A 9333-nucleotide genomic window follows, 5' to 3' on the forward strand; every position below is an offset into this window, starting at 1 on the left:
TCAGAGAAGAAAGATATCTTCTAGGAACCCCAATAAAACAAAAACAAAATAAATATAGTGGTATCACTTTTGAGTAGAGGAAGCTAACACAGCTTCAGGGTTTTGCACATTGTCCCAGGAGGGAGATTTGGGGAACAAAGAGGGCTAGTTCAATGACCTGGAAGGATCAGGTGCTTCTGAGCAAACCCAGTTTCCATCATTCTGTGATAAGATTTTTGCATAGATGAGTGCAAAGTATGACTGGCCTCCAGGCTCCAGGTCAGTGGGCAGTGACTTTGAGAAGATTTGTTCAGTGGACTTACTGACAATGAGTGGAGCTGAGGACTCACCACATGATAGGAAGCAGGGACCTCTGTGTCTCTGGAGTGGCTGTGGTCATCAATTGTCTTCCCAGAATTCAAGTTCTCAAAAGTATTCACTTAATGGGATCCTAGTTGTCTTCTGCACTCTTTGTGGTTCTCCTTGTACCCATGAAATGGAGAGCTAAGTCTCCATGTCTTAGAGTGTTCTTGGGTTAGTTGGACAATTTTTCCTTTGTGTCTGGGTGGCTGGTGTTCTAGATCTTGATTACATTGAATATATTGGTGTCTCTGACCAATGGTCCAACTTGGCACTGGCTTTATTCTATTAGCAAAAGTTCTACATGAAGAAGGAGGAGACAAGGGAACTTCAAATTTTTTGTCAGAAAGTTGCTAAAAGTTAAACAGTCTGAGAGATAGCCCAGTAAATACAGTAAAAGTTTGGAATCATACCTATCACTCAAATACAAGTTCTTCACTTCTAAACCAGATGACTCTGGGCATGTGACTTAATCTCTCTGAGCCTCAGTTTCATCTGAAAAATGAATAATGTCTATTTCCTAGAGTTGTGGAAAGTGGATAAGATAAACAATACACTCTACCACACACTCAATAATATGAATAATAAATATAATGTAAGTTAAAAAAGAGTGTTGAATACTCTTCTAAGCCCTTTAGTGATCCTCAGAGTATCTGTTTCAGGTGGTATTATTATCCTCACTTTACTAATAAGGAAATTGAGCTTCAGAGAAGTTAAGTAATTTACTCAGAGTCACACACTAAGAAGTAGCAGAAGACATGGTATTCATGCATGAAATGTTAGGTCTCTTCCATCTGTTGGCTGGGATGTGTGTAGGCAATTCTTAAGATTATTTCAGTTTCCTCTACTTCCTCACCCAAGAGGCACTAGAGTCATGGGAAAGTTGGAAGGTGACATGAAGAAAGGAGCCAAAATGCTGTCACTTACTTCCCCATGACCCATGTCACATAACTTATCTGAGTGTCTCAGTTTTTCCATCAGTAAAATGAAGATAATAATATCTACCATACTATTGCCTCTTACTGTATTAAATGTAAATGGTTATGGTTCTTTAAATATTATGTATTATAAATTTATTGCAATGATTGGTATGAAAATGACATCTATGTTAAATACCAAACCAAAATCCCTTATTGTTGAGTTGATTCCAACTCATAGTGCGCCTATAGGACAGAGTAGAGCTGCCCCATAGAGTTTCCAGGGAGCACCTGATGGATTCGAACTGCCGACCTTTTGGTTAGGAGCCGTAGCTCTTAAGCATTATGCCACCAGGGTTTCCATATTAGATACTAGATACTGCAAATTATTTGTGCAGTGTCAAGGCATTGAATCTTCATTCTTCTAATTTCTGAAATTATATTATTCTTCTGAACAAACTTGAATAAAAATGTGTTTTTAAAAATACTTATGTTGTGCCTATACCTCTGCCCACGAGGCCTGCCCTACGTACTGGCAGATGGCCTACACTATGGTTTACAAGTGTGGGAAACAGCATTTTACCTTGAAACAGCCTTTCTATCCAACTGTCACAGTAACTGAAAATACATCATTTGAAGTGACTTCCTTTGAATCTCCTTTTTTAACATTCCTTTTTCAAATACAAGCACTCCAGGGAGAGTTAAGCTAGAAAGCCACATTGAAATGTAAGTTAGGTTATAAACCACTTCCTTTTATAAATGAAGTTGGGAGATGGATATGAAATCAATAGAGTGAGATATTTTGGAAGCCAATTCAAGGACTAGAAGCATTAGGCTTTCGGTGGACAAAAGGAATATTAGAAGGTCACTGAGTGCCGCTAACTTTTGGGTCAAAAACAGCAGCAGAATGGGAGGAAGGTAGATAAAGGTGCAGGAATTGTGAAGGAGTACAAGGTTCAAGCAAACTTTTGCTGATTAAACTATTTATGGTTCCAGGGGTTAATCAGGACTATTGTTTCTAGGATTATCAAGCCTCAGTGGCTCCAGTAAGTTTCTGGAGACAGTGAGAATTTTCAATTTATTCTACAGTTTGAACTGCCAACCTTTCAGTTAGTAGCCCAGAACTTAAACATTTGAGCCACCCATCTATTGCCGTCCAGTCAATTCCGACTCATAGCAACCCTAGAGGACAGAGAAGAACTACCCAATGGGGTTTCCAAGGCTGTAATCTTTATGGAAGCACTGCCACATCTTTCTCCCATGGAGCAGCTGGTGGGTCTGAACCACTGATCTTTCTGTTAGTAGTCGAGTGCTTAACCATTGCACCACCAGGGCTCCTTTGAGACACCCAGGGGCTCCTTACTATCCTTAGGCATTATCTAAAATGGGCTTTGAGGAGTATGCCCTTCTTGGGGCTTCACAGCTATCACAGCTCACTTCCTGGTTATGGAAGAAAGGGGCCCAAGAGTGGTTTGAAGTTTAAAAGTTTGAAGACTTTTTTTAGTTTGGGCTTGTGGCTATCTGTTTATAGTATCTGATTACTTGTTCTATCAATTACTTTTTCTCTTCTGTCTTTCTAGTACTCTAATTAAACATGTTTTATTTCTTCTCATTCTATTCCTTTAGCTCTTCTTCTTTCTCTTGTAGTTTCCAGCCTTTTCTCTTGACAGGTTGTCAAGGTTGCAACAAAATAGGTTAGGTTTAAAAAGAAATGAAGTGTTAAGTAAGGAATTCAAGGCTAAGGTGAATTCTATGAACTTGACCAACACAGTACGGAAGTGGGTAGAAGAATATCGAATGATGTGGCTTAAAACAAGCAGGCTCAAATTTGGAACACTATGTCTCCAGTCTAGTAGCAGCAAGATTAACAATAGGCTCTAGAAGTTGGAGACAAGTTTCCTGTGTAAATCCTACCTTTTATCAGGTCGACTCAAGGAATAGGCTAGGCCTGTGGCTGCAGATAGCTCCATTTAATAGCTTGGAAGGTAGAAAAATATTTCCACTTGTTTTAGTGTATCCCATATTCCTCTCACTACAGGATCCCTAAGAGCACAAAAATATATTGCAAGGGCTTCTAGATGTGAGAGTGAGAGGACAATCATGATGGATTTAGCTGCTTCTTGGTAGTTCAGACAATACTGGTCTTTTCTTCCCTTGGTATCTGCCTCAGATTCCTGAAGCACAAGGAAAATCATCTTCCTGCTGGGAGGCCATTTTTACCATGAGAATAATTATAACACTTGTGTGCTATGAACAGACCAGATCCTCAATCTCCCCTCCTGTCCAGATATTGCTGGTTGGAATTGACTCCCTGTGACAAGCTAGATCCCTTATTGTTGTTAGTTGTTGTCAAGTCGATTCTGGCTCATGGCACCTCCTTGTATGCAGAGTAGAAATGCACCATAAAGTTTTGGAAGCAGTTTGTCAACCTGTCTTCTGAGGTACCTCTGGGTAGGTTCTAACCACCAATCTTTCAGCTAGTAGTCAAGCAGTTAACCATGTGAGTCACCCAGGGACTCCTTAGACCTCATATATGAGGAGAAAAACAGGACTGATTCTCTCACCTGATTCACAAGGCAGTTGTTAAGAACTGCTTGTGCAAGAGCTAAACCTTGCACTCCTTCTGATCACCCCCTCTCCTCACTTCAATTCCAGGCTCCCTATCAGGGCTAACCCTAAGGAAGCAGACAGACCAGTCATCGTCCCAAGCATGCTAAGAAAAGCCTTGCTGGCATTTCTTCCCTTAGGGAAATTTCTCTGCTGCTTGGGGCTAAAACCAGTGTCTGGGACTCTGTCCTCTTCAGTTTATTAGTCTGAGGCAGAATCATAGGACAGGATGACTGTTTTTCTCAGAACACAAGATTGTTTTTTGATGGGATTGGTGGGAGGAGGAGCAGGGAAAGTTGCAGATTATATAACCTATTTGCTTGGCTGACCTAAACCACTGATGTGGTTTGAACACAGTTTCTCTCTTCTGATAAAGACAGCCTACAAGAGTCTTGTGGGACATTGTGGTTTAATCCCTCAACATCTTTACTACTATGCATCTTTATATTTGTAATTTTTAGTATTTTTAACATTCTATTGTGGGCAATACCTTTATACTATTTCTCGGTTAGAAAAAAATAGATTTTAAACTAAAAATCCAAATGTGTAGACTCTATGTATGTATATATATCACACTCAACATTTCATGAAAATTAGGAGCTTATGTTCTTATTTCTTCTGTTTTTCTTCTTACTTCACATTACCAAATATTTTCTTTTAAATACCTCTCTCCTTTCTGGTTATTTTAAGAAGCTTTTTTTCCAATGGGTGGCCTAGGTAACTGTCATGGATTGAATTGTGTCCCCAAAAAATATCTGTAAGCTTGGCTGGGTCATGATTCCCTGTATTGTATAATTGTGTACCATTTTGCAATCTGATGTGATTTCCTTATGTGTTGTAAATTCAATCACTATGATCTAATAAGATGGATTCACAGCAGTTATACTGATGAGGTATACAAGACTGGATAGTGTCTTAATCCAATCTCTTTTTAAACATAAAAGAGAGAAGCAAACAGAGACACACGGGAACCTCATGCCACCAAGAAAGCAGTGCCGGGAGCAAAGCACCTCCTTTGGACCTGAGGTTCCTGCACAGAGAAGCTCCCAGACCAAGGGAAGACTGATGACAAAGACCTTCCACTGGAGCTGACAAAGAGAGAGGCTTTTCCCTGGAGCTGAAGTCCTGAATTCGGACTTGTAACCTACTAGACAGCGACAGAATAAACTTCCCTTTGTTAAAGCCATCCACTTGTGGTATCTCTGTTAGAGCAGTACTAGATGACTAAGACAGTAACATTTCTTTAAGATAAAATGGCTGAAATTATTCTCATTCTATTTGATTTTTTTCTTCTGCTCTAGGCTTGGTCAAAATAAGTGATTATCCTCATTTCACACAAAACTTCCCCTGAAGCCTGGTCAGTAGGCAGTTTTTGAGTGCAGGAGATAATTATATTCCCTTTTCTTATATAAACTTAAAGAATAAAATATCCTCTTCTTAGCTTGGGACCATATCATGTTGATCACCTTAAGACTTTTTGAGACAGAAGAATTTAGGCTCACTTGAGATGATCATTGTTTGGTAGTAGTAAAAATATTACCTTAATTATTGAGGGTTTTCAATATATCAGGTACTTAATATATATACTCTTACTTAGTCCTCACAAGAATAAAACAGTATGATTTTAATCAATTTTGTAGAAGGGAAATAGAGCCTTAGAAAGCTAAAGTTACTGTTTAAGATCAATATAGTTTGTAAGTGGTGGAGTTAGAACTTAAACCAAAGTCTCTCTTTTCTTTATTTTTTAAGAAGTGAGAGTAAATTTAGCACAGGTACACAATTCCTTAACCACAGTTCCCCAACTCCTCTAACCTTAGAAAACTGCAAGCATGAGTATAAATCATAAGGTTGATGCTTAAACACATTTAGCATCAAAGTAAATTGAACTGAGTTTATTTATAATCTTTATTTATTCCACTTTGTGTGAATATTCAATTCTAGAATTTTGCCCCAGACCTCACTGGGGGCACAGCATAATATATGGCATGTGTACCCCATTAGCTCCCTAAAATAAATAAAACAGTAACATGGTTTCTGAAATGTCTGCCCTAGCAATTTTGGAAAAGGATTCATGGGCCTATTCACCAAACTAGCGTTACTATTTTCTTTACAGGCATACGCCTATCACGTTTACTGAAAAACTTATATTAGTAATAAAGGAATCATTTCCCCAAAAAATGATTCTTTACTACTCTTTTGCTCATTTTGTTTTCTAGAATCAGTGCAATTCACCCTTCATATGTTCTAGCTATAGTGACCACACTTTTGGAACGCCCAATTCCGTATCATCTGAATCGTAATCTGAATTAGTTGTCAGTAATATCTTGCAAATGAATTTTTCATGTAAGTTAAGATTTCATGAGGCCAAAAGAATCCCTTCTAAGAGAAAAGAGCATAGATTCTAGAATAGAAGAGTTAGGCACTTATTTTAGGGTTTACATAACTCAACTAGAGAAATGGCATTTTCAGAGTGTGAGGTGGAAATATTTATAGGTACACAGTTGTATTCGTGAGGACTGTTTTTTTTTTTCCATTGAGAGAATTTTATTGTGTTTCTGGTCAAAATGTACAGCATCTTCTTTTTCTTTTTTTTAATTGTACTTTAGATGAAGGTTTACACAGCAGACCAGCTTCTCATAAAATATGGTTTTATGACAATGGTTAACAACCTCACAACTTGTCAACACTCTCCCTTCTCCACCTTGGGTTCCCTATTACCAGCTTTCCTCTCCCCTCCTGCCCTCTAGTCATTGCTCCTGGGCTTGTGTGCCTCTTTAGTCTTGTTTTGTTTTATGGGCCTGTATAACCTTTGGCTAAAGTGTGAACCTCAGGAGTGACTTCATTACTGAGCTAAAAGGGTGTCCTGGGGCTGTACTCTCGGGGTTTCTCCAGTCTGTTTCAGGCCAATAAGTCTGGTCTTTTTTTGTGAGTTAGAATTTTGTTTTCCAGCTCTGTCCAGGACCCACTGTTGTGATCCCTGTCAGAGTGATCAGTGATGGTAGCCCAGCACCATCTAGTTGTACTGGACTCAGTCTGGTGGACATGGTAGTTGTCGTCCATTAGTCCTTTGGACTTAATTTTTCCCTTGTGTCTTTAGTTTTCTTCATTCTCCCTTACTCCCAAAGGGGTGAGACCAGTGCAAAAACAAAAGTCCTTCTAACGTTTAATTCCTATTATGTTTTATTTCATTTTTTTGAAGAGTAAAAAAACACATTTTATCAACAGATTTATTTTTAAGTATAAAATCAATATAGATTTTTTACTTTTTTTTATTTTTGTGGAAGTATACACAGACAAAAATACACCATTTCTAACAATTCAGTGACATAGGCTACATTCTCCAAGTTGTGCTTCCATTCTCACTATCCTCTTCCAAATTATTCCACCACCATTATCTTAAACTCACTGCCCCCTGAGCTTCCCATCCAACCTTTCAAGTTGTCACTGTCAATTTTATCTCACATAAATAATTCTTTAAAAGAGAGCAATGGTCAAAGCGGACATACTTTACTAATTAAGATAAGCTATTTTTCTTGTTGTTCAAAGAAGACTTCGGGGGATAGTTTTGGTTTAAGATTTAAGGTTTAAAGGCTATCTCAGGGCAATAGTTTCAGGGCTTCATCCAGTTTCAATGGCTTCAGAAAGTCTGGATTCCACTGAGAATTTGAAATTCTGTTCTACATTTGCACCTCTTTTGATCAGGATTCTGCTGTAGACTCTTTGATGAAAATGTTCAGTAATGGTAGCCAGACATCATCCATTCTTCTGGTATCATGGCAAGGGAGGCAGTTGTTCAGGGGGGCAACCAGACATGCATAGCAGTCCCTGCTTGGATTTCTGACTCCCTCTCTTCCTCTGCTGCTCCAGGTGAATAGAGGCCAATGTTTTATTTTGGATGGCTGTTTGTTAGCTTTTAAGACTCCAGTCACTATGCAGTGAAATAAGAATAGAAGTACTGAGAAATAATATTTGGCCTTTTGATTGGGATGTCCCTCAAAACCATGACCCTAAACCTCCAAACCAAGAAAACAAATCCTGTGAAGTGTTTGGTTGTGCATAAGCAGTCTCAACAGCTTTTTATTTGTTTGTTTTTGGTAAAAATATGTATAACACAACATTTGCCAATTCAACATGTTTCAGGTGTTCAGCTTTGTGATATAGATTACATTAATCGATTGTGTAACTATTACCCTTAATTGATCCCAAATTTCCCATCACCATAAACAGAAACCCACTGCTACCCACACAATAGTTCCCTTTCTTTCCCTTCCTCCCAGCCCTGGCAACCACTAATAAACTTTGGTCTCTAAATATTAGTCTTGTTTTAGTTTATTTTAACTAAGAAAGACTTGTTAGGGGAAACTGCTGCAGGAGCCGCTGTTTACCTGATGAAAGCTCACCCAGGGGCAGGGCATTCATTACCCTCTGCGGGAGCGCCGAAATCGTGGCCGAGTTCTTCTCATTTGGTATTAACAGCATTTTGTATCAGAGTGGTATATATCCACCTGAAACCTTTACTCGAGTGCAAAAATACGGACTCACCTTGCTTGTGACTACTGATCCTGAACTCATTAACTACCTAAATAATGTGGTGGAACAACTAAAAGACTGGTTATACAAATGTTCAGTGCAGAAACCGATGGTAGTCATCTCACGTATTGAAAGTGGTGAGGTCCTTGAAAGACGGCAATTTGATACTGAGTGTGACAAGACTGCAAAAGATGACAGTGCAACCAGAGAAAAGTCTCAGAAAGCTATCCAAGAGGAAATCCGTTCAGTGACCAGACAGATCACAGCTATAGTAACATTTCTGCCACTATTGGATGTTTCTTGTTCATTTGATCTACTGATTTATACAGATAAAGATTTGGATGTACCCAGAAAAAGGGAAGAATCAGGACCACAATTCATTACCAATTCTGAGGAAGTCTGTCTTCATTCATTCACTGCTACAATCCACAAAGTAAATAGAATGGTGACCTACAAAACTCCTGTCAATGACTGAGGGGAGAGTGAGAAAAATAATATACTTGAAATTCTCAAATGTGTTTTCCTGAAACGAAGTCAACTATAAGTTGATATGTTTTACTTCACTGGTTAATTTTTAGATGTAGGAAACAACACTATATTCTACTGAACTGTGCATACTCCATTTTTTGTACCTATTTAATGTTCCATGGAGTTGACATCATGAATTAGAGGAGACTATGGTATTATCCCCTTCTTAACATATTCAGCTAAATAGATTAGCACAAAAGAATATTGTTCAAAAGGGAACCAGCAGATTTCATCAGCATTGTAATGTCAATTCCTTTGAAAGTGGCAACTGTAGTTGGAAAAACTTTTACTATAAATCTAAGTACCTTCCTAAATCACATATTTTTGGTCAAGTAGCTTGAGTCAGAATATACGTAGGGTGATATTTAATTGTAAATGACAGCAAAAGAAGTCTGAATATTCAGAATTTTTG

The 9333-nt window shown here is 38.4% G+C and overlaps 1 pseudogene; it reads left to right on the forward strand.

Moving 5' to 3' along the window:
• Window positions 1–223: 223 nt before the first annotated feature.
• LOC101353463 (mitotic spindle assembly checkpoint protein MAD2A pseudogene) lies at window positions 224–9100 on the forward strand (annotated as a pseudogene).
• Window positions 9101–9333: the final 233 nt, after the last annotated feature.

Source organism: Trichechus manatus, unplaced genomic scaffold, assembly GCF_000243295.1.
Source record: "Trichechus manatus latirostris isolate Lorelei unplaced genomic scaffold, TriManLat1.0 scaffold00268, whole genome shotgun sequence".
Classification (NCBI taxonomy): Eukaryota; Metazoa; Chordata; class Mammalia; order Sirenia; family Trichechidae; genus Trichechus; species Trichechus manatus.